Raw genomic sequence first — 26,561 nt, 5'->3', positions numbered from 1 at the left:
TAGCAACACCATAGTTTGTCACCTAAATAAAAAGCTAGAGAATATTTGAGAATTACAAGATATAATGCAACACAAGATGACAGTTCCCCAAATCTTTGTATATAGTCCAAGTCGAGTGTGGTGTTCGCATGGGCTTAGATTTAATACAGCCTGAATATTTTCGAACTTCATACAAACATACCTTGCCAAAGTTCAACTTAGGTCTTATGTGTCCTGTTCCTGATTAGATACATTTGTTGATCAGGTCCTGGTGCTCTTTGTTGCACTTCTGTGATCATTATCTGCTTCTTTGTTCCATAGCATCTACAATTAAAAGAAAACAGAAACTTAGTAAGGTTCCTGCTAATATCATAATGCATGCATAAGTTATCTGTTTATAACTTTGTTCATGTCCTTTAGAGAAAGAAATATCCATGTCATATGTAGGGTTGGATCCAGAATTCTCACCAACATAAAACTAAGGAGTGGCATAAAATCCTGAAAATAAACTAATTATTTCAAACAAGGCACAATGACATAACTAAGAGCGAAATCAGGGGAAGTGGGAGGTGGGGAGGGGGGGGGGGGGGGGGAGAGACACCTTTTTTGTTTTGTTTTTGTTGTCGTTGGTAGATCTAGCCTAGATCTACATTCAAACTAAGCTGAATCTGGACCTGGATCACAATAATGACACATGTGCACGACTAGTCTAGTCTAGTGAATCAAAAACGAGCCTAGACCCATGGCTTTGGAAGTCTTTGCTACAAGCTATAGATCTAGATCTAATTGCCTATTTTTAATATTATTAGTAGGTGGCTCTGGACCTAGATCTAGACCCGTCCCTATGGCTATGCCACATCTTAAAAAGGGGGCACAGAATGATTGTGCACCCCCCCCCCCCTCCATATTAAACTTCCACATTGATCCACCTAGATCTAGAGGAAATCTACATCAGGCATTTAGATCTATTTAGAATTTTTTGTTAGAGTACATTAGGCCTAGAATCTAGCCCTAGATCTAGGCCTAGATCTATACTAGATTCGGGGTTAAATGCTGTTTAGGTCTAGAATTCTATAGACTTCTAGATCTACTTAAGACAGTGCAACTGCTAGATCTAAAGTTAGGCCTGCATAGCCCGAATTTTTCTGTCTCTTTCGTTCGTTAGCCTCCGATTTGGGTAGGGTCGGCTAAAGAGAGGAGCCGACCCTACCCAAATCAGAGGCTAACGAACGAAAGAGACAGAAAATTCAGGCTAGAATATGCTATGAATACTAGTCTAGATCTAGGCTTTACTGTAACACTAACACACTGTAAAGTCATAGCCGCGCCAGCTCAGGAAACGCAGTCGCTTCTTGGTGTTTCAGCCGGCTAGCACCGGCGGATTGAAAATCACATTCTGCTCGACGAGATCTCATCGGCTTGGACTAGCAATGAGCCATTTGCGCAGTCTACAACAGATCCACATCTACGACCGATTACTATCGGTAATCAAGCTATGAACTGAACTTAAAATTATGAGATGCGCTCTAATGAAATAACCTACGGTAAAATCCTGATTGTTTCTAAAAATATTACCGTCGATGACTTAAATTAGAGTTCATTCAATCAGTTAATATTCTTTTGTCAGAAGAAAGAAAAGAGGATGGGGTAGGGGGTTAACCGGGTAATACGTTGTGACAATGCGGGGAGCCGCTCACTGCAATGACGAACACATCACAATAATTTCAGAGACCTTCAAACAAAATGGATCTTTACTTACTTTTCTTGATATCATAGGGTATCACTTCGATGTCAATGTTCGCCTGAAGATTTTCTGCTTCACTAAGATGTACTTGACAAACTTCTATTATAATAGAAATTCACTTAAAAGAAAAATGTTTCATTGTTCGTAATTGAATAACTTGAAAGTCGCAGTTCATACAACCGCCATTTTCGTGCTCAAATCGTAGGGAATTCTGGGAATGAAAAAAAATGTTTTATGCATGACCTAATACATAAAACATTTAGTCGATGGCCAATCAACGAACAGTAGTTGGCGTATTTTTTACGTCATTGCTCATGAATATTCATTGACCTCCAAAACCGTCGTTCAAATCGGACAAAACCCCAATAATTCATCCAATGCAAAACCTGTGAAATGTCAAAGGTCATGATTTTAGTTGGCCCTCTAGTCCTCCTACGAAGGACATACTGTGTATGATCCATAGAGATATATACTTAATAACACTAGAGGGCGTACTCGCTCAAATTGCTGTGTGGACCTGGAGCTGTGGCCGCCATTACTAAGGAGGGCAGAAAAACGAACGACCCAACAAGATAATGTGCACAACATACGTGGAAAAAATGGAGAAGCCAGGTTCGTGCGTTGCATTTGGATGTTCGAACCGAAGAAAGAAAGGGAACTGCATAATATTTCACAAGTAAGTTCTTCTTAATGTTATGTTGATTAATAAGGAGATTTTAGAGCTAAAAATGTAGTTTATGCAGTGACTGTAGCTGTAGTCTGTACCCGGGTTGTCTCATGACAAGCCACCGCAGCTCCTGCAGCAGCGGAGCGCGCCAGTCCACGCCCGCCGGGCTGGGGCAGGCATGGGTTAAGGTTCTGGGGATGGTGATGGGAAAATTCTGCTGCGCTGGAGTCGCTCGCAACTCTAAGAGCCAGACCCAGAGAGTCCAACTCGGAAATATAACTCCATGAGCTTGATTCTATTAAAGAAAAGTCTAGAATAAAACGATACAATTAATTTTATCTTATCTAATTTCAAGATAAAAATCAAATGTCAACTTCTTTAGATCTATATTTTAACTATAGACTAGACTCTAGATCTAAGTTAGATCTAGACTCTAGATCTAAACTCTACTCTCTAATTTCTAAAGCCCGAAAGGCAAAGCCAGGTTAGACAGATATAACCATCTGATATGGGTCATTTCTTTAATAAAACTGACATTTGTTGACATTCCCCATAATATAATCAGAGGTCTAGATCTAGTGGAGCCAGACGCAGTCTCAGTAGAACAACCGACGATATAGAGAGACTGAAGCTTTTGGTCTAAGCCAGGCTAGCCTGCCAAATTTCACATCACAGGAGTTATCCAACTAGGCTAGGCTAGCCTAAAAATCCCACCGCACACTACACTATTTCTATCAAATTTGCTTATGACTTGCTGACATCATTATTATTTTATTTATTTGGCTGGAAGCTGCTTTCAGTTTCAGTCTTAAAAATCACATGAAATAGCATGAATAGTAGAACAATTGTCATGTTATGAGAAAAAACTCATTATTGTTTCCATTTGCTTTTATTGTAATGCAGGAATACACCCAAGAGAGGAAAGGATGTTACACACCACATCTCATTCTTAGAGCTGTGCCTACTGTCTTTCCTGGACATCCTCCTATAAACAGACCCATGGCTCAAGACTCCCAGCAAAACCATGTACAACATCCAAAAGTGTTCCTGTGCCTCCAAAGAAACCCTATGACATTACAAAAGAACATGACTATTCTTTTTCTGTCTGAGTTGATTAGAAACTGAATATAACCAGACAGCAAGTGCAAGATGCCAAGAAACAGCTTAAAGTGGTGAAACAAGGTAAAAAGGAGAGATGGAAAAACCAGGACTCTCTTGCAGGAAGTCCACGAAAGCAAGCTCATTAGCCAGGATCAGCTTGACCTACTTCAACACAACTTTGGAGAGAACGCATTTTCAGGAAAAACAAAACAAAACATAGAACTTCATTCGTACAAACTACAAAGACAGATCGGTCTTTTATATTTTGCCTCTTGTCTGCATAGCTTATCTACTGGATGATTGAAATGTGAATCCGTTTAAAACTGGAGAGAGCTTTCAATAATCTTTTAAAAAAACAGAACAATCTGAGACTTTTGTTCTGTGTAATGAAATAAAATTTTTGGGACACATTGTGACAGTTGCACAACCTAACCATAATTTTCTGTTTGTTAACTTTACACAAAGGCAAACTAAAGTGGAACTTAGAAGAGTTGATTACATTAGGGGTTAAACAAAATGTACTTGAATTTTGAGTTGTTGTGAGGTACACTGTATTTGAATATTTACTCTATAAGCTTCATGATTGTACCTGCTGTATCTGATTCAGTTGCTATAATTTTTGCAAATTATTTGCACTCTACATGTGCTTTGATTCTGCAGGTACAGTATGGATAACCTGAGATAAACATGTAGACCTTTTTATAACATTGTCTGGATTGCTCTCAACCAAGTGATTTACATCATTAAAGATGAAAAGCATGAAATTCTCATCAAGTGAGCCCATTTTCAATAAACGAGAAGAATTCACAGACGTGTGGCAATTGAAAAGCTTGTGTAATGCACACCATATACACACCCATAGATCGTTTTGTACATAGATTTGAATTTTGTTCCAAAATGGAAAACTGCTTTTGAAGAGATTTGATAACAGAAAAATTATATGGAATAATGTCACTAGATGTAAACCCATAAGATTGTGCACTATTTGGCTTGTTGTATCTACTGTATACATTTGAGGGTAATCAGTTTCAAATTTATTATTATACCTGATGAATAATGATGTCAAAAGACCATGTTACTATGAGGTTTCACTGAATAGTGTAGTGCAGTATCCTGAGATGTAAGTCTCTTCAATTATAGTTCTTCATAGCAATACAGATGACTTGGAATATATATGCTCAATTACTATTTCTGGTTTGCATTTATTACTCGATGAAATGTCTTTGTATTATTAGTAAATGTGACATGCCTGCGTGCGCTTGGAGCCAAGACTAGTTAATAAAGTGTTCGTTATCGCTGACATCTTGACACATAGACATTGGCCTCCTGACATTTATGTTTTGGGAGTTATTGTGGCGGTTTTGGGATGTGTAATGCTTGTCTTAGGTGGCGAATCAATTTGTTGTGGTTGTGTTGCCTATGATCCGTGACAGTAAATTTGGGGCTAAAATCTGAGGTGTTGTTTTTGCAATGTCTGTCCTTTCAATTGTGATGTATTATTGCAGTATATATGTCCGATAAAATGTCAAAACTTAAATGCCTATGCTGTAGAATATCAACACACGTGTGCCGTGTGGTAATAAAAGGTTCATTTATTCATTTTTTTCTTCAAATTTAATTATAATTTTATTCTCTAAGACTGGTTGATGAAGAAAATAAGAAATACACTGTATCAAGGAGAATATTATTTATGGAGAAAAAAAGTGGTGTGAATAAATTATTATTACATCAATGATCAGCTGTTTTTAAATAATATTCATATATATTTATAGTGAACTGTAAAAAATTGAATTATTCTTTCAGACAAAAATAGAGATTTTATAGAGAATGGGTGAAAGACATATGGTGTGAATTTGATATAAAATGAGTGAGAGAAGAAGAAAAAGAATGTTGGGATGGATAGATGAATGATTGGATGAGTAAATAACATAATTTTTTTTTAAATAAATGTGTATAATTCTTTCCTTCCCCCTCTTCCTATCTTCAGTATCGTCCTTTATCTGCATTTTCATTATCTACCTATCCTTCTATATTATATCTATCTATCCATCTATTTATGTGTCTAGCTATCTACATACCCATCTCTATCCCAAATCTATAAGTATCAATCTGTTTATAATAGCCATAAACATAAAATGAATATATTACCTTTAAAGCGTTTTAAATCAATAAACCTTGGCTCTCATAATTAGCGCTTAGAGACTTCGGTGGTAAGCGCTTTATAAGTAACGTTTTTATTATTATTTATTATTATTATAATAACTGAATTAGAAAGACATTGGCCCCCGGCATTGGCCCTGTAGCATAAAACTTTGTTTAATATCATGACATAAATATCAAATACAAGTCCCAAATGCTTGATTCTGATTGGTTGAAAGCCAAGTAATATTTAATGTCGTAATATCGCAGTTTTATATTGAACAAGAGGATGAAAATTGAATCTTGACCTACACCAGATACCATGACTGAGGCATGAGAAGGGTTCATGCATTATGCAAAATACCACAATTATAACGTTTCATACTCGAAAACCGATAAATCAACCCGAAAAATGAAGCTTCACATTGCATATCAGTAGCACAGTTTCGAAGGGAACATCCGGGTATTTCTCGATGTTGTGCCCTCCTTAGTAATGGCGGACCGCGCTCCATGCGCGCACAGAGCTTTGAACGGGCGCGTATGACGAGTCCGCACTCTAGCCTTATTAAGTATATATCTCTATGGTATGATCGAATCTCTTTGCTTAGTAGTATGTATCTCTATGTACGCTACCGATAGAAAAGTACAAGTTCCTCGAAATGCATGCCGGACAGGCTTATGAAAGATGACGTAATGCTATCGAAATACTATGAATGAATATTCAAAGCAAATGGCGTACGAACGAAGTCTATTATGTAGAGGCTCTGTTTCCTTGTCTAGGACTGGGACTGTAGTCTGATTTCAAGAAAGGAAAACAATTTCGGGACAGTTCAAAATAATGCTTGGAAATGGAAATTCAAATGATACCGTTTTAAAAACCAGAAAGATATGGTTTGAGGACAAGAAGCAGGATGTAATTCATTGCTCGGCAATCTTGACTGTATTTAAAACAGAGCATCCAATATACCTGATATTTAATAGTACTGTACAATGTCAATTAAATAAAATAACTAAATAAACAAACAAATAATGGACCTCTTTAGCCAAGACTGTTGATTTTTATTGTTGAGCACTAAATGATTCTGCTCGGTCATACAGGCTAGGTGGGGGAATGCTTTCAATAGACTTAAATTTGAAAGGCCCTTTGTATCACTTCGTGCAAAATGACATAGGGCACTTCTAATAAATTTATACGAGAAGTAAAACCCTGTTCATCATTGTTTTCGTGTTGCAAAGTTGTTTACAGACTGAAAAAGGGATAGTACGGGACTGTAGAGAGTGAATAAAACTAGGAAATTATAATTGCAAATGTAAAACAACGTTGTAAACCTAGCAATAAGAGGCTCTTGAATGCAGTTTTTAAATGGACATGGCTTTGGGGCTACCCGCTACCGCCGCCAGGCTACGCTGTCGATTGCCAGCTAGCTGTCGATTGCCAGCTAGCTGTCGATTGCCAGCTAGCTGTCGATTGCCAGCTAGCTGTCGATTGCCAGCTAGCTGTCGATTGCCAGCTAGCTGTCGATTGCCAGCTAGCTGTCGATTGCCAGCTAGCTGTCGATTGCCAGCTAGCTGTCGATTGCCAGCTAGCTGTCGATTGCCAGCTAGCTGTCGATTGCCAGCTAGCTGTCTAGATGGGACCCCCCTGGCGATTAATGTGGGGGGGGGGGGGGTGATTTTTCAAATTTTCGAGGGCCAAACAAAAAAATAGTGCTCTCTACCCCCCCCCCCCCCCCTCCCCCTTCCCCTTCTACCACTGAGTGAAATATCGGCCGGCACGATTTTTTTTTATTTCAGCACATTAAATTTCAAATTGATTTCAAGTTTGGGCCCCCCTAAGAAATCCTGAATCCGCGCCGATACCCACCCCCCCCCCCAAATAAAAATCCCAAGGCTCCCCTGTAGTTTTTTTCTACATTGCTCCCCCCCCCCCCGCAAAAGGTCCCTATTTTCTCATTGTTTTACATCAACAACAACAACAACAATAATATTTATTATAAAACTCCAAAATTGGTTTGTTTTTATAAATAATATCTGCCCGGCAAAATATTTGAAGTAAGTATGTAGATTAAGATCATCAGACTTTATTACACTGATGAGGTGTATTGGGTTCTCTTCACTTGTCTCTTTCTGGCTCTCTTTCTCTTTCTCTCTCTCTCTCTCTCTCTCTCATTGGGACTGAAAAAGTATTGAATGTAATAATGTTTGATAAATAGATAAAACAGGATTCCTGTCCTTCTTGTACTTCGTAAATATAATACTTTACCTTGCTTACAAGTTAATTGCAAGCTCATTGTATAGATCAATTAAGAGAATAGCAATAAATATGGACTTTGAGTGAGATCAAAATGGGTTTGACATCAGTTTTTCTTTTTCAAAGATTAAAAAAAAAGCAACAGCTGGGTGTCGAACCCGATACCTTCCAGTTACCAGGCGATTGCCTACCCACTAGACTAAAGTGTCACATTGCTAATCTCCATGTTTTTTTCTTCATACTTATACTTATTGTTGTAGATGTAGCAAAAGAAAAAAACGCAACAGCTGGGGGTCGAACCCGATACCTTCCAGTTACCAGGCGATTGCCTACCCACTAAACTAAAGTGTCACATTGCTAATCTCCATGTTTTTTTTTCATACTTATACTTATTGTTGTAGATGTAGCAAAAGAAAAAAACGCAACAGCTGGGGGTCGAACCCGATACCTTCCAGTTATCAGACGATTGCCTACCCACTAGACTAAAGTGTCACATTGCTAATCTTCATGTATTCTTCATACTTACACTAATTGTTGTAGATGTAGCAAAAGATGTTTTCTGACTAATTCAGAGAGTCGCTTGTTAAAGAAAGAGTATTACATGCTATTTTTTCTTTGTTGAGGGGGGGGGTGCATGTCCCCTTTAAAAAAGAGATGACAAGTCAATATTATGGAGTGAAGAAAAAAAAATAACATGGGTTTATATAAAGGAGAAACTGAGACTCGAACCGAGTACATTGCATTGTGAAGTGATCACTTTTATCCACAAGACCATTTTGCCTCACCGTGATAACTGGTTCGCTTTTTGTTGTTAACACTTTCTGCATGCTAATGACTTTACAAAATGTGCCGATTTACTGATTTGACGCTTTCGGGATGCATTATTATCATCATTTTTGTAGTCCGATGTTGTCAAGATTGCCCGTATTTTTTTTCTTTCAGTTACTGATATTACTGATATAATAGTGAGGTTTTATGTTTATTTCATTTAATTTGCAAACTGCTGACTTAAACTTAAAGTGATATGACAAGAGGCCACTGCCCTCACATAGTATAATGAATAGAACACGGGTCTATTCAATTCAGTATATGCTACGAATTCTATAACAGGGCACCAATGAATAGGGAAGCTTGGCTATTCGATTCTGTTTTCAATAGCTTGCACCTGCAATTTTTGAATAGTTACGTAACAAACTACTCAGCTCTTTCTGACATGGCATCAATAATATTAGTGAATTGAAAACAAACCTGACCCTCCCTTCATTGAGTGACTTTTGTTTGGTCAAATGCGAGGATTACCAAAGAGGAGGTAATAATAGCATTCCTGACATTGCAACAATGACCGCGTTATTTGATGCATTGTCCCTAAACCTACCGAAGAGGCTCTTTGTCCTTGTCTGGGAGGACAAGCACTTTAGACTGGGGCTGTAGTCTGATTTCAAGAAAGGAAAACAATTTCGGGACAGTTCAAAATAATGCTTGGAAATGGAAATTCAAATGATACCGTTTTAAAAACCAGAAAGATATGGTTTGAGGACAAGAAGCAGGATGTAATTCATTGCTCGGCAATCTTGACTGTATTTAAAACAGAGCATCCAATATACCTGATATTTAATAGTACTGTACAATGTCAATTAAATAAAATAACTAAATAAACAAACAAATAATGGACCTCTTTAGCCAAGACTGTTGATTTTTATTGTTGAGCACTAAATGATTCTGCTCGGTCATACAGGCTAGGTGGGGGAATGCTTTCAATAGACTTAAATTTGAAAGGCCCTTTGTATCACTTCGTGCAAAATGACATAGGGCACTTCTAATAAATTTATACGAGAAGTAAAACCCTGTTCATCATTGTTTTCGTGTTGCAAAGTTGTTTACAGACTGAAAAAGGGATAGTACGGGACTGTAGAGAGTGAATAAAACTAGGAAATTATAATTGCAAATGTAAAACAACGTTGTAAACCTAGCAATAAGAGGCTCTTGAATGCAGTTTTTAAATGGACATGGCTTTGGGGCTACCCGCTACCGCCGCCAGGCTACGCTGTCGATTGCCAGCTAGCTGTCGATTGCCAGCTAGCTGTCGATTGCCAGCTAGCTGTCGATTGCCAGCTAGCTGTCGATTGCCAGCTAGCTGTCGATTGCCAGCTAGCTGTCGATTGCCAGCTAGCTGTCGATTGCCAGCTAGCTGTCGATTGCCAGCTAGCTGTCGATTGCCAGCTAGCTGTCGATTGCCAGCTAGCTGTCGATTGCCAGCTAGCTGTCGATTGCCAGCTAGCTGTCGATTGCCAGCTAGCTGTCGATTGCCAGCTAGCTGTCGATTGCCAGCTAGCTGTCGATTGCCAGCTAGCTGTCGATTGCCAGCTAGCTGTCGATTGCCAGCTAGCTGTCTAGATGGGACCCCCCTGGCGATTAATGTGGGGGGGGGGGGGTGATTTTTCAAATTTTCGAGGGCCAAACAAAAAAATAGTGCTCTCTACCCCCCCCCCCCCCCCCTCCCCCTTCCCCCTCTACCACTGAGTGAAATATCGGCCGGCACGATTTTTTTTTATTTCAGCACATTAAATTTCAAATTGATTTCAAGTTTGGGCCCCCCTAAGAAATCCTGAATCCGCGCCGATACCCACCCCCCCCCCCCAAATAAAAATCCCAAGGCTCCCCTGTAGTTTTTTTCTACATTGCTCCCCCCCCCCCGCAAAAGGTCCCTATTTTCTCATTGTTTTACATCAACAACAACAACAACAATAATATTTATTATAAAACTCCAAAATTGGTTTGTTTTTATAAATAATATCTGCCCGGCAAAATATTTGAAGTAAGTATGTAGATTAAGATCATCAGACTTTATTACACTGATGAGGTGTATTGGGTTCTCTTCACTTGTCTCTTTCTGGCTCTCTTTCTCTTTCTCTCTCTCTCTCTCTCTCTCTCATTGGGACTGAAAAAGTATTGAATGTAATAATGTTTGATAAATAGATAAAACAGGATTCCTGTCCTTCTTGTACTTCGTAAATATAATACTTTACCTTGCTTACAAGTTAATTGCAAGCTCATTGTATAGATCAATTAAGAGAATAGCAATAAATATGGACTTTGAGTGAGATCAAAATGGGTTTGACATCAGTTTTTCTTTTTCAAAGATTAAAAAAAAAGCAACAGCTGGGTGTCGAACCCGATACCTTCCAGTTACCAGGCGATTGCCTACCCACTAGACTAAAGTGTCACATTGCTAATCTCCATGTTTTTTTCTTCATACTTATACTTATTGTTGTAGATGTAGCAAAAGAAAAAAACGCAACAGCTGGGGGTCGAACCCGATACCTTCCAGTTACCAGGCGATTGCCTACCCACTAAACTAAAGTGTCACATTGCTAATCTCCATGTTTTTTTTTCATACTTATACTTATTGTTGTAGATGTAGCAAAAGAAAAAAACGCAACAGCTGGGGGTCGAACCCGATACCTTCCAGTTATCAGACGATTGCCTACCCACTAGACTAAAGTGTCACATTGCTAATCTTCATGTATTCTTCATACTTACACTAATTGTTGTAGATGTAGCAAAAGATGTTTTCTGACTAATTCAGAGAGTCGCTTGTTAAAGAAAGAGTATTACATGCTATTTTTTCTTTGTTGAGGGGGGGGGGGGTGCATGTCCCCTTTAAAAAAGAGATGACAAGTCAATATTATGGAGTGAAGAAAAAAAAATAACATGGGTTTATATAAAGGAGAAACTGAGACTCGAACCGAGTACATTGCATTGTGAAGTGATCACTTTTATCCACAAGACCATTTTGCCTCACCGTGATAACTGGTTCGCTTTTTGTTGTTAACACTTTCTGCATGCTAATGACTTTACAAAATGTGCCGATTTACTGATTTGACGCTTTCGGGATGCATTATTATCATCATTTTTGTAGTCCGATGTTGTCAAGATTGCCCGTATTTTTTTTCTTTCAGTTACTGATATTACTGATATAATAGTGAGGTTTTATGTTTATTTCATTTAATTTGCAAACTGCTGACTTAAACTTAAAGTGATATGACAAGAGGCCACTGCCCTCACATAGTATAATGAATAGAACACGGGTCTATTCAATTCAGTATATGCTACGAATTCTATAACAGGGCACCAATGAATAGGGAAGCTTGGCTATTCGATTCTGTTTTCAATAGCTTGCACCTGCAATTTTTGAATAGTTACGTAACAAACTACTCAGCTCTTTCTGACATGGCATCAATAATATTAGTGAATTGAAAACAAACCTGACCCTCCCTTCATTGAGTGACTTTTGTTTGGTCAAATGCGAGGATTACCAAAGAGGAGGTAATAATAGCATTCCTGACATTGCAACAATGACCGCGTTATTTTGATGCATTGTCCCTAAACCTACCGAAGAGGCTCTTTGTCCTTGTCTGGGAGGACAAGCACTTTAGACTGGGGCTGTAGTCTGATTTCAAGAAAGGAAAACAATTTCGGGACAGTTCAAAATAATGCTTGGAAATGGAAATTCAAATGATACCGTTTTAAAAACCAGAAAGATATGGTTTGAGGACAAGAAGCAGGATGTAATTCATTGCTCGGCAATCTTGACTGTATTTAAAACAGAGCATCCAATATACCTGATATTTAATAGTACTGTACAATGTCAATTAAATAAAATAACTAAATAAACAAACAAATAATGGACCTCTTTAGCCAAGACTGTGGATTTTTATTGTTGAGCACTAAATGATTCTGCTCGGTCATACAGGCTAGGTGGGGGAATGCTTTCAATAGACTTAAATTTGAAAGGCCCTTTGTATCACTTCGTGCAAAATGACATAGGGCACTTCTAATAAATTTATACGAGAAGTAAAACCCTGTTCATCATTGTTTTCGTGTTGCAAAGTTGTTTACAGACTGAAAAAGGGATAGTACGGGACTGTAGAGAGTGAATAAAACTAGGAAACTAGATTTGTAATACTTGTTTGAAACAAGTATAGGTGGGCTGGTCCAACTAAAATTTAAGACAAAATAAAGGGCACATTTGAGATAGCATATTGTCTCAGCTACAACATACTCGAAGTTCAGCGTAAACAAAGCTAAAACGACAGAGATATTGCTCGCGAAAGACGGAAATGTAGAATCCAGTTTTGAGAAAAACTCATGTCCCTTAGAGAATACACGCAAAAAGTGAAAAATTGACATGCCTCCTTTAATCGCACAAATACGTCCTGATGCCTTTGTCAAAATGAAAATTTATGGCAGCCATATTTGTAGAACATTGTCTCAGGTAGAACATATCAAAATTTGGAAGAAAATTGATCAATATTTTTAGAGATACAGTCAATTTAAAAAAAATATGCTGACATCATAATATGCAAATTGAAATTTTGAGTTCAGAGGTCATTATGATGACGTCATGAGTTAATTGAGGGTCAAATGAAACATGAAATCATATCTCCAATTTATTTTCTATCAAAATATGAAAACAAAATTGGGGTCACCTTGCAGCCTAAAGAGCTACAATGGATTTTGTATAGGCATGTTTTTGCCCATATATGCTATGTATTACAAGAGCTCGCGCGCACTGAAATTTATGTTAAACGGTCGATCATTCCGTTATTAATAGTCATTAAGAGACAAACATGGTATCAATTTGTTTGTAAAAATATGTGGAATATTATGAAAGAAAAAAAATGGCGATTCTATGTTGTGTAAAAGTTTTACGCGCGAAAACGCGCGCGCATGCGCGTGTGAGCAATTTTTTATAAAATGCTTAGAATGGCCTTAAACGTATGCAAAATGATTTTGAGACGATTTTGAGCATTTTAAAATTTTGCGCGCGCATTTACGCGCGGACGTACGCGCACGCGCGCGTTATTTGACCTGAAATTGACCGGACGGATATTGACCTTGATCATAATAAATATGAATGAGAAATACCTTTTGGTTATGAAGATATGATCATGAGTTGATTTTCGTAAAATTTTACAAAATGGCGCCTAGATGACGTCATCAGTGAAGGTCAATGTTGAAAACGTTATTGTGCTTCGTACATATGCCTATACATATGTGTGCCAAATTTCAAGGCATTTGATTGAGCCATTTTCGTGTTATTTTGTTCACAAAAAAGTGGTTAGAAATAAGAAAAATATTTAACTAGATTTGTAATACTTGTTTGGTACAAGTATAGGTGGGCTGGTCCAGCTAACATTTTAGACAAAATGAAGGGCACATTTGAGATAGCTTATTGTCTCAGCTACATCATACTCGAAGTTCAGCGTAAATGAAGCTAAAATGACGTAGATGTTGCCCGCGAAAGACGGGAATGTAGAATCGAGTTTTGAGAAAAAGTCATGTCCCATAGAGAATACACGCAAAATGTGAAAAATTGACATGCCTCCTTTAATCGCAAAAATACGCCATGATACCTTTGTCAAAACGAAGAATAGTACTGACTGCATTTGTAGAAATTTGTCTCAGCTAGAACATATTAAAATTTGGAAGAAAATCGATCAATATTTACAGAGATACAATCAATTTTCCATAAATATGCTGATGTCATAATATGCAAATTGGAATTTTGAGTTCGGAGGCCATTATGATGACGTCATGAGTTAATTGAGGGTCAAATGAGACATGAAACAATATTTCCGAATCATACTCTTTTAAAATATGAAAACAAATTGGGGTCACCTTGCATCCTAAAGAGCTACAATGGATTTTGTATAGGCGTGTTTTTGCCCATATATGCTATGTATTACAAGAGCTCGCGCGCATGGAGATTTATGTTAAACGGTCGATCATTCCGTTATTAATAGTCATAAAGAGACAAACATGGTATCAATATGTTTGTAAATATATGTGGTATATTATGAAAGAAAAAAAAAAGGCAATTCAATGTTGTGCAAAAGTTTTACGCGCGAAAACGCGCGCGCAAGCTCGTACGCGCGATTTTTTATAAAATGCTTAGAATGGCCTAAAACGTATGCAAAATGATTTTCAGACGATTTTGAGCATTTCAAAATTTTGCGCGCGCATTGACGCGCGGACGTACGCGCACGCGCGCGTTTTTTAACCTTTTATTGACCGGACGGATATTGACCTTGATCATGATAAATATGAACGAGAAATACCTTTTGGTTATGAAGATATGATCATGAGTTGATTTTCGTAAAATTTTACAAAATGGCGCCTAGATGACGTCATCAGTGAAGGTCAATGTTGAAAACGTTATTGTGCTTTGTACATATGTCTATACATATGTGTGCCAAATTTCTAGGCATTTGATTGAGCCATTTCCAAGTTATCTTGTTCACAAAAAAGTGGTTAGAAATAAGAAAAATATATAATAAAGGCAATTCTAACGAAATTATAAGGTGGTCTGTACGTTATACAGCCCACCTGATAAAGGCAATTCTAACGAAATTAAGGGTACATTTGAGATAGCTTTTTGTCTCATCTACAACATACTCGAAGTTCAGCGTAAACGAAGCTAAACGACGTAGATATTGCTCGCGAAAGACGGGAATGTAGAATAGAGTTTTGAGAAAAAGTCATATCCCATAGAGAATACACGCAAAATGTAAAAAATTTACATGCCTCCTTTAATCGCAAAAATACGCCATGCCTTTGTCAAAATGAAAAATAATAGCAATTGCCTTTGTAGGGAATTGTCTCAGCTAGAACATATCAAAATTTGGAAGAAAATCAATCAATATTTACAGAGATACAATCAATTTTCCATAAATATGCTGACGTCATAATATGCAAATTGGAATTTTGAGTTCGGAGGCCATTGTGATGACGTCATGAGTTAATTGAGGGTCGAATGAGACATGAAACAATATCTCCGAATCATACTCTATTAAAATATGAAAACAAATTGGGGTCACCTTGCATCCTAAAGAGCTACAATGGATTTTGTATAGGCATGTTTTTGCCCATATTTGCTATGTATTACAAGAGCTCGCGCGCACGGAAATTTTTGTTAAACGGTCGATCAATCCGTTATTAATAGTCATAAAGAGACAAACGTGGTATCAATTTGTTTGTAAATATATGTGGTATATTATGAAAGAAAAAAAAAGCAATTCAATGTTGTGCAAAAGTTTTACGCGCGAAAACGCGCGCGCATGCTCGTACGCGCGATTTTTTATAAAATGCTTAGAATGGCCTAAAACGTATGCAAAATGATTTTCAGACGATTTTGAGCATTTCAAAATTTTGCGCGCGCATTGACGCGCGGACGTACGCGCAGGCGCGCGTTATTTGACCTTTTATTGACCGGACGGATATTGACCTTGATCATGATAAATATGAACGAGAAATACCTTTTGGTTATGAAGATATGATCATGAGTTGATTTTCGTAAAATTTTACAAAATGGCGCCTAGATGACGTCATCAGTCAAGGTCAATGTTGAAAACGTTATTGTGCTTTGTACATATGTCTATACATATGTGTGCCAAATTTCTAGGCATTTGATTGAGCCATTTCCAAGTTATCTTGTTCACAAAAAAGTGGTTAGAAATAAGAAAAATATATAAATAAAGGCAATTCTAACGAAATTATAAGGTGGTCTGTACGTTATACAGCCCACCTGATTATAATTGCAAATGTAAAACAACGTTGTAAACCTAGCAATAAGAGGCTCTTGAATGCAGTTTTTAAATGGACATGGCTTTGGGGCTACCCGCTACCGCCGCCAGGCTACGCTGTCGATTGCCAGCTAGCTGTCGATTGCCAGCTAGCTGTCGATTGCCAGCTAGCTGTCGATTGCCAGCTAGCTGTCGATTGCCAGCTAGCTGTCGATTGCCAGCTAGCTGTCGATTGCCAGCTAGCTGTCGATTGCCAGCTAGCTGTCTAGATGGGACCCCCCTGGCGATTAATGTGGGGGGGGGGGGTGATTTTTCAAATTTTCGAGGGCCAAACAAAAAAATAGTGCTCTCTACCCCCCCCCCCCCCCCCCCCCCCCCCCCTCCCCCCCCCCCCTCTACCACTGAGTGAAATATCGGCCGGCACGATTTTTTTTTATTTCAGCACATTAAATTTCAAATTGATTTCAAGTTTGGGCCCCCCTAAGAAATCCTGAATCCGCGCCGATACCCACCCCCCCCCAAATAAAAATCCCAAGGCTCCCCTGTAGTTTTTTTCTACATTGCTCCCCCCCCCCCGCAAAAGGTCCCTATTTTCTCATTGTTTTACATCAACAACAACAACAACAATAATATTTATTATAAAACTCCAAAATTGGTTTGTTTTTATAAATAATATCTGCCCGGCAAAATATTTGAAGTAAGTATGTAGATTAAGATCATCAGACTTTATTACACTGATGAGGTGTATTGGGTTCTCTTCACTTGTCTCTTTCTGGCTCTCTTTCTCTTTCTCTCTCTCTCTCTCTCTCTCTCATTGGGACTGAAAAAGTATTGAATGTAATAATGTTTGATAAATAGATAAAACAGGATTCCTGTCTTTCTTGTACTTCGTAAATATAATACTTTACCTTGCTTACAAGTTAATTGCAAGCTCATTGTATAGATCAATTAAGAGAATAGCAATAAATATGGACTTTGAGTGAGATCAAAATGGGTTTGACATCAGTTTTTCTTTTTCAAAGATTAAAAAAAAAGCAACAGCTGGGTGTCGAACCCGATACCTTCCAGTTACCAGGCGATTGCCTACCCACTAGACTAAAGTGTCACATTGCTAATCTCCATGTTTTTTTCTTCATACTTATACTTATTGTTGTAGATGTAGCAAAAGAAAAAAACGCAACAGCTGGGGGTCGAACCCGATACCTTCCAGTTACCAGGCGATTGCCTACCCACTAGACTAAAGTGTCACATTGCTAATCTCCATGTTTTTTTTTCATACTTATACTTATTGTTGTAGATGTAGCAAAAGAAAAAAACGCAACAGCTGGGGGTCGAACCCGATACCTTCCAGTTATCAGACGATTGCCTACCCACTAGACTAAAGTGTCACATTGCTAATCTTCATGTATTCTTCATACTTACACTAATTGTTGTAGATGTAGCAAAAGATGTTTTCTGACTAATTCAGAGAGTCGCTTGTTAAAGAAAGAGTATTACATGCTATTTTTTCTTTGTTGAGGGGGGGGGGGGGGTGTCCCCTTTAAAAAAGAGATGACAAGTCAATATTATGGAGTGAAGAAAAAAAAATAACATGGGTTTATATAAAGGAGAAACTGAGACTCGAACCGAGTACATTGCATTGTGAAGTGATCACTTTTATCCACAAGACCATTTTGCCTCACCGTGATAACTGGTTCGCTTTTTGTTGTTAACACTTTCTGCATGCTACCCTGATAGCAGAGACTGGTAAATATCACGTCATATTTACGTCTTGTACTACGTCTTTAAGACGACATAACACGACGTCAAAAAGACATGATTTTGCACCCGCGCACGTCGTCACGAGGACGTCATATTTTGACGTGATTTTTACGTCTTATTAGTCAAAGAAAGACGTCTTTAAGACGTCAAGTTGTACTATAGGAAGACGTCATATGGACGTCATATTTACGTCTTTTAGTTAAAGAAAGACGTCTTTAAGACGACATAACACGACGTCAAAAAGACTTGATTTTGCACCCGCGCACGTCGTCACGAGGACGTCATATTTTGACGTGATTTTTACGTCTTATTAGTCAAAGAAAGACGTCTTTAAGACGTCAAGTTGTACTATAGGAAGACGTCATATGGACGTCATATTTACGTCTTTTAGTTAAAGAAAGACGTCTTTAAGACGACATAACACGACGTCAAAAAGACTTGATTTTGCACCCGCGCACGTCGTCACGAGGACGTCATATTTTGACGTGATTTTTACGTCTTATTAGTTAAAGAAAGACGTCTTTAAGACGTCAACTTGTGCCATAGAAAGACGTTGTATGGACGTCATATTTACGTCTTTTAGTCAAAGAAAGACGTCTGTAAGACGTCAACTTGTACCATAGGAAGACGTCGTATGGACGTCATATTTTGTCGTGATTTTAACGTCTTATTAGTCAAAGAAAGACGTCTTTAAGACGTCAACTTGTACCATATAAAGACGTTGTATGGACGTCATATTTTCTTTTTAGGTCTTATTGGTTAAATAAAGACGTCTTTAAGACGTCAACTTTCACCCAAGAAAGACCTGTATACGTTGTATGGACATCAAATTTTGACGTGATATTTACACCTTACTGGTCATTTCGATGTACCTTTTATCCTTACATGATCTTTACGTCTTTGTTGTCCTCTAAATAACATCTATACGACCACCTGATCAAGGAAGAAAGTGTAAAAGTCACTTCATGTACACATTCTGAACAATCACACAGTAAAATCAAAGCAACAAATATTGCATCACATAATATATATATACATGCCAAACAGAAAGTAATTTTCATATTTTTAATGTACACGTATATGGTATGAAAATGGATAACAAAAATATAAAATACGTATTTCTATACCTTCTTATTCTATCTAACTTTGTTTTCCATTGGTACAAAATCTTTTCATCACTATCCTGACACTTCTTCCAAAACATGCTGTATAAATACCTAGTGTATTTCTGTCAGTCTCATAATTTATTTTAAGAAAGTTAACAGGCCATCACAAAGATATCTGTTTCGTTATAAATTGTGCTACAAGAAACTATGACATATTGGCTAAACTTATAAGTCTTACGGTTGTGGGAAGCAGGTTAGCAGCATAGAGACTAGGTAAAGCTACATGTATACTGATACCCGCAGTATTCTAGTAGACAAGCAAACAGCACACTGGGGAAGTTCCTCATATTCAGCAAAACAGCATAGTGGAAAGCTAGGCATTCATCAGTGCAGCTCTACCTCGTCTCCATGCTGCAAAACCGCTCCTGACAACCCCAAGACTTTAATGCAGATAAAGACTATCACATAAAACAAAAGGTTGTTGGAAAGAATTTCTGAGCATGAAAGATCAATTCTTGTTACATACAAGGGGAATATCTAAGTTCATGGCAAGAATTCAGTATAAAGTATAAAACTATACAATCTAAATCACACACAGGAGAAAAATGGCACAAATGATAAACACATGGCTTAGCTAAGTTATTTCTTACACTCAAAAGGAACAAGTTGGCAGCAAGGGGAACAGGGAGAGCTTCACTGATACCTGCAGAGTTTTCTGATGATGGTTGCTTGCCCGTCAAAACCATGATGTTCACATTTGGCGATACAGCATATTAGAAAACTGTGCAGAAATCAGCTCAACTGTACCTATTCTCTGTGCTAGAAACCTGCTTCTTACGGGCACATGACTTAAATATAAGAAAAGGCATTAGTGGCAACATTCATCTTTATAAATATCAAAAAATTAGTTTTGTTGCAAATACAGAAGCTGAAGTTCAAGTATAAAATACAATTTATATCAGATAACATTCCCGCCAGTACGATTGGCTCAGTTGGGCAATTCCAAGGTGACGGTGGAATAATTATTCAGAAGATATTTCCCAGTTTAAGATAAAATAGCAAACATGCTGAAAAAGTTTAGCACAAAGAGATATATTCCATTGCTAATGTCACAACATTCATTTGGCAAGTCCCAGGAGTTTCACAAAAGAATTAAAATTTAACTTAAATTTTAACAGCAAATTCAATATACATGTAGGTAAGCCATATTGTGCTTTCAAAATCACAGATACAATCCAAGAATTTTATACTTTTAACTACCAATTTTTTTTCAAACCACAAGGTATTTATGGTTTTCATTGAAGGCGCTACTGTGTGTCACTCTTTAACAGTTAATTCTCCCAACAAAATTTTCAATTTTCCCCAACCGTTTTTCCATGAAAATAAGATATAAAACAGGCCTTTAAAAATCTTTCAACGCCTAAATTTGGAAAAGGTATTGGAGCTAATTCGTTGCTTTGTGATGATTTACACTCACTTCAATTTAATCAAATTATAAAAATATAGTTGGGAGAATTAAGGAATGGATTAGATCAGTTTTCCCAATTTTAATCATCAATAGTGGTCTATTTTTAACTCAAATGTTCAGATTATCTTTAAGTGTACATACAGTATAGCATTGAAGTCAATACCTTAGCATCATTTTTTCTCATATGAACAATGTTACCAAGTCCCTTTAAGGCTCGTTCAGATATGATGCTGCAAAACAAAATCTCAGAGTTTTTTTAATGTTGACATAGAGTTCAATATGCTTTACATTTCTGTATATTATTTTTTTTTAAAAGCTCACTGAATATGCGCAGTCCAAAACATACAAAGACTTGTTGCCATTCGCTTTACACATAAAACCAAACTGCATCATTTTCGAAAATTGTTGGCGGTTCACGTTCCGTATCTGAACAAGTCTTAGTTGCTTAATAATGGAATCGATTTGTATTGTATTTAACTCACTCAATTTTTCTCTATTACCAACTTATATATAATTTGCAACAGGTTTTAAGAACTGATAAGAAGCGGATGGGGGGTGGGGGTGAGCATGAGACTGAGCATATCAAGTCTACTACATTTAAGCATTATGAAACAGGTCAACCTCATAAATAGTAATTACAAATATATGCAAAATACTGGAATCTTTTACTCAAACTGTTATTATGTCAGTTCGTACACCCTGTAATTCATTAAAATTGTAAGTGACATGAATGGGAATTTCAGTTCCACAGCTTAGCCATTCAGGTTTGTGGCTACACCTCACCTCTCCCCCTCCCCCAATCTCTCTCTATAAATTATAATGAAGTGAAAAAAAACCTTTTTTCTAGCAGTTTAACTATCGGGTGAGTGTAGATCTATATGTAATTTTGGACATATTCCTCTTCAGCTTGGACTCATGGGTTAGCTTTTGGGTGGAATCTCTGGCATTATGCACTGCTTTCAGATCCAGGGAACATAGACGCAAGGAATTCTAGTGCATGAATAAAGCAAAAAGAAAGGAATACAATTTGAGACAAACTTTTATATATTTTAAAACTGGAACGTAAACAATGAATTAAATAATGAATTATGTCAGAAAAGTACTGCTTGGTAAGATTTATCAGAAATAATTTCTTATTGCTCACAAACATAAAGTCAACACACCTTTGGATTTTAAACATTTGTGGGCAATGCAAAACGTGATTCAGGATTTCGTTTGGTAAATTATCAATACAATTGTAGTTTGCTGATGAGGGCCATGACTCACCAATCGGATTAGTGGAGCCATCGATTTGGAAATATTCCTCTTCAGCTTGGACTCATGGGTTAGCTTTTGGGTGGAATCTCTGGCATTATGCTTTGCTTTCAGATCCAGAAAACATAGACGCAAGGAATTCTAGTGCATGAATAAAGCAAAAAGAAAGGAATACAATTTAAGACAAACTTTTATATATTTTAAAACTGGAACGTAAACAATGAATTAAATAATGAATTATGTCAGAAAAGTACTGCTTGGTAAGTTTTATCAGAAATAATTTCTCATTGCTCACAAACATAAAGTCAACACACCTTTGGATTTTAAACATTTGTGGGCAATGCAAAACGTGATTCAGGATTTTGTTTGGTAAATTATCAATACAATTGTAGTTTCAGGGATGCCAGTTAGAATTGATCAGAGGGCCTGAAAAATCACCTAGAATGTGCTAGCTTGTACACAAAAAACCTAAACTATGGTATGAAAATAACTCGCCAGGGCCTGAATTCAGGCTATTGCCTGAAAACTGGCATTCCTGTAGTTTGCTGATGAGGGTAGAATGAAAGCTCCTTGACCTATGCTGAAGGGTAAAAAACACTGTTTGAAACTCACATAATATTGTCGGTTATTGCAACATACCTGCAGGTTTTAGTGATCTAAAATTAATTGAATTATAAATATATTTTAAACTCATGACAAATAACTGAAATAAGCCTTTCAAATGAAATGAACCATTATGTAGTGTCTAATTGGTCAGTGTCTCAGTGATCATGCACAATATGACAAATAAATGTACAGAAATAATACAAGTACATGTACACATTTACCGATAATGGCTTCAACTGTTTCAAGAGGCTGCTGATCCTTAGGGAAGTAGGGAACATCCACAAGGTTGAGAGAGAGTAGCATTTTCTGCATGGTTTCACATCAATATACTGAGGCCACAATGTGCTTTGAATCCACTTCTTTGACGAAAGATGTTAAAAAAGGATGCCTACAAATAAATGAGAAAATGAATAAAGAACAAAATGAATGGTTGATAATGTATGCATGTGCAACACATATACTACAAACTTCTTTGAACAGCCTGTGGGGAAAGAATTTTGTTTACCATTTACAGGTCTAACCGATTATTTCCAGATAAAGATTTCTGTATACGCGGTAGCCTATAAGATAAATTTGCTGTCTAAAGACTATAGAAACGACTTGTTTAAGGTTACATGTTTGTGACACAAGTCACTGCTTTATTCCTCTACGTATCGACACGTAATGCTCAATTTCCAGACATCTGGGCCCGGGCCGGTAGTACACTTTCTCACAGGTTTCACTTTCACTGCAAACCGCTGCACATTACAAGTGCATACCGATGGTGGTTGCGGGCGGACGCACGCCTGTGTGAAGTTATCTACCGTACAATGAGGAGGTAGATCACTTCACGCAGACTTACGTGCCCCCGCAACCCTCCATCTGTATGCACTTGTATTGTGCAGCGGTTTGCCATGCAACCTGTGAGAAAGTGTATACTACTATCAATGTTTTTCCGAAAAAATACTCCCCCCAAAATAAGAAAATTGACCAGAAACAGGTTAGAAACATAACGACTTTTAAATCATGACCGGCATTATTTGAACATTTCATGAATATTTGCTTGATTTGGGGTTAGACCGAATTTTCCGTCTCTTTCGTTCGTTAGCCTCTTATTGGGGTAGGGTCGGCCGGCTCTCTCTTTAGAGACGGAAACCGTCTATACACATTCCCTTGATAACGCCACGGCCATTTCAGGTCGTAGGGTTATGCCCCCAAAATGTCATTTTACCTCGTCCATATCCAATTGTAAATTAGGCCTAGGCTATAATACATCGGTTCCACTTACTAACTTGATTGAAATAATCCGTTTAATGGTCCCTTTTTTAAGGAAATTATGGGTCAAAATCGACATCCAAGTTGAAAATCTTGCAAGCCGTGTTAAACTCTCGCTGCCGGAGTCATCTAAATCAATCTCATCCTTTCTAGTCTACGCCGAAGGCAAAATAATTATGAAGGAAAAACTGTGCGCCATCTACACGTTCGTAATGGCGTTAATTTACATCTGATTTAGAAATCAGGAAATTAGATCTAAACAAAGAAAATCGGGGAGAAAATGTCGTGGACGAAAATATGTACAAGCCACCCCCACGGTACGAGATCTCTGGGTTGCCATCTGTATTGGGGAATGACAACAAATGTCAGTTTTATTAAAGAAATGACCCAAATCAGATGGTTATTGCTGTCTAATCTAGACGAGTCTACCTAGATCTAGTGCCAAAGCTTTCATCAGTTTGCTTCTCTTATTTTTCTGCTTTCTTTTAGTTTTAGTCTTTTAGAGCAGTTGTATATTCGAGTTAGATTTCCCTTTAAAGCCATGCAGCCCATGTGTAGGCAAATGAGTAAACTGTTTTGCTTTAAATGATGCCCCATGCCATGCATACCTTCAATCAAGACCCTACATAAAAATACATATATGGGATCATACATTCCAAATCTTGTCACCAAGTGTTGAAAGTCCGAGCTCACTATCACTGACATTATAGTGACATAAGATCATACATTGAGTCTACATATCAACTTTTCAGAACAAAAAACAGTAACTATAGATTTATGTACTTTTTGTAAATAAATTAGGTAATTCTAGGACTTACCCATACTGTAAATTTGCAGGAGAAAACGAGAGTATTCAGGAGGATGATACTTGATGCAACGGCTTTTTTACTCTGAATTCAAATACATTACATACACATCGCATAGTGCATGTAGTCCTACGCCTTGCATGCCTTGAGTACTATGCATCTGTACACACACGTACACACTCCCGTTTGAACTAGATGCGAGCATGTTTAGTCTTGATCGAAATTGCAGACCTTGGTGCGTGTTAAGATGTTGCACAATCTATAATGACTAATGACATTTGAGGGGGGGGGGGGGGAGTTGTTCCCTAATTTCAATTCTGATAATTGCCCTATTTACTTTGACTTATGCTCATATTAGATGTTGTAGTCTTTACCCGATTATTATCTTGGAAATGATTAGGTTATTAGAGACGTCATAATGACGTCGTTATAACGTCGTCCTTACGACAAAAAATATCTTGGAAAAATAGTCTTTAAAAGAGGTCATAATGACGTCGTAATGACGTCGTCAATACGACAAAAAATATATTGGAAAAAACAGTCTTTTAAAGACGTCGTAATGACGTCGTCGATACGACAACAAGTATCTTGGAAAAAATAGTATTTTAAAGAGGTCATAATGACGTCGTAATGACGTCGTCAATACGACAAAAATTACATTGGAAAAAATTAGTCTTTTAAAGACGTCATAATGACGTCGTTAGCACGTCGTCAATACGACAACATTACATTGGAAAAATAAGTCCTTTAAAGTCGTCATAATGACGTCGTTAGCACGTCGTCAATACGACAACATTACATTGGAAAAATTAGTCTTTTAAAGACGTCATAATGACGTCGTCGATACGACAAAAATTAGCTTGGAAAAAATAGTCTTTTAAAGACGTCATAATGACGTCGTCGAGAAGACAAAAATTATCTTGAAAAAATTAGTCCTTTAAAGACGTCATTATGACGTCGTTATCACGTCGTTAATACGACAAAAATTAGCTTGGAAAAATAGTCTTTTAAAGACGTCAAAATGACGTCTTTATGACGTCGTTAATACGACAAAAATTATCTTGGAAAAAAGAGTCTTTTAAAGACGTCATTATGACGTCGTCGAGAAGACAAAAAATATCTTGAAAAAATTAGTCCTTTAAAGACGTCATTATGACGTCGTTATGACGTCGTCAATGCGACAAAAATTATCTTGGAAAAATAGTCTTTTGAAGACGTCATAATGACGTCATAATTACGTCGTCCATACGACGTACGACGTGTTTACCACTTTACGACCAATTTATGACGTCTTTAAGACGTCAGTCTGCTATCAGGGTAATGACTTTACAAAATGTGCCGATTTACTGATTTGACGCTTTCGGGATGCATTATTATCATCATTTTTGTAGTCCGATGTTGTCAAGATTGCCCGTATTTTTTTCTTCTTTCAGTTACTGATATTACTGATATAATAGTGAGGTTTTATGTTTATTTCATTTAATTTGCAAACTGCTGACTTAAACTTAAAGTGATATGACAAGAGGCCACTGCCCTCACATAGTATAATGAATAGAACACGGGTCTATTCAATTCAGTATATGCTACGAATTCTATAACAGGGCACCAATGAATAGGGAAGCTTGGCTATTCGATTCTGTTTTCAATAGCTTGCACCTGCAATTTTTGAATAGTTACGTAACAAACTACTCAGCTCTTTCTGACATGGCATCAATAATATTAGTGAATTGAAAACAAACCTGACCCTCCCTTCATTGAGTGACTTTTGTTTGGTCAAATGCGAGGATTACCAAAGAGGAGGTAATAATAGCATTCCTGACATTGCAACAATGACCGCGTT

At 37.4% G+C, this 26,561-nt stretch overlaps 2 long non-coding RNA genes across 2 annotated transcripts; one reads left to right on the top strand and one right to left on the bottom strand.

The window, feature by feature from the left end:
- The first annotated feature begins 2,184 nt into the window (after positions 1 to 2,184).
- Positions 2,185 to 5,098, top strand: LOC115922742. The gene is made up of 2 exons (XR_004063590.1): positions 2,185 to 2,399; positions 3,294 to 5,098. It is a non-coding gene; the product is annotated as an uncharacterized LOC115922742 (long non-coding RNA).
- A 14,180-nt stretch (positions 5,099 to 19,278) lies between these two features.
- On the bottom strand, positions 19,279 to 24,884 carry LOC105436658. Its single transcript, XR_970312.2, has 4 exons — positions 24,734 to 24,884; positions 22,883 to 23,049; positions 22,068 to 22,196; positions 19,279 to 21,791 (listed from the first exon to the last, which is right to left on the bottom strand). It is a non-coding gene; the product is annotated as an uncharacterized LOC105436658 (long non-coding RNA).
- Positions 24,885 to 26,561: the final 1,677 nt, after the last annotated feature.

Source organism: Strongylocentrotus purpuratus, unplaced genomic scaffold (assembly GCF_000002235.5).
Source record: "Strongylocentrotus purpuratus isolate Spur 01 unplaced genomic scaffold, Spur_5.0 spur5_scaffold_12, whole genome shotgun sequence".
Lineage (NCBI taxonomy): Eukaryota > Metazoa > Echinodermata > Echinoidea > Camarodonta > Strongylocentrotidae > Strongylocentrotus > Strongylocentrotus purpuratus.
This window is presented reverse-complemented; position numbering and strand designations above follow the sequence as displayed.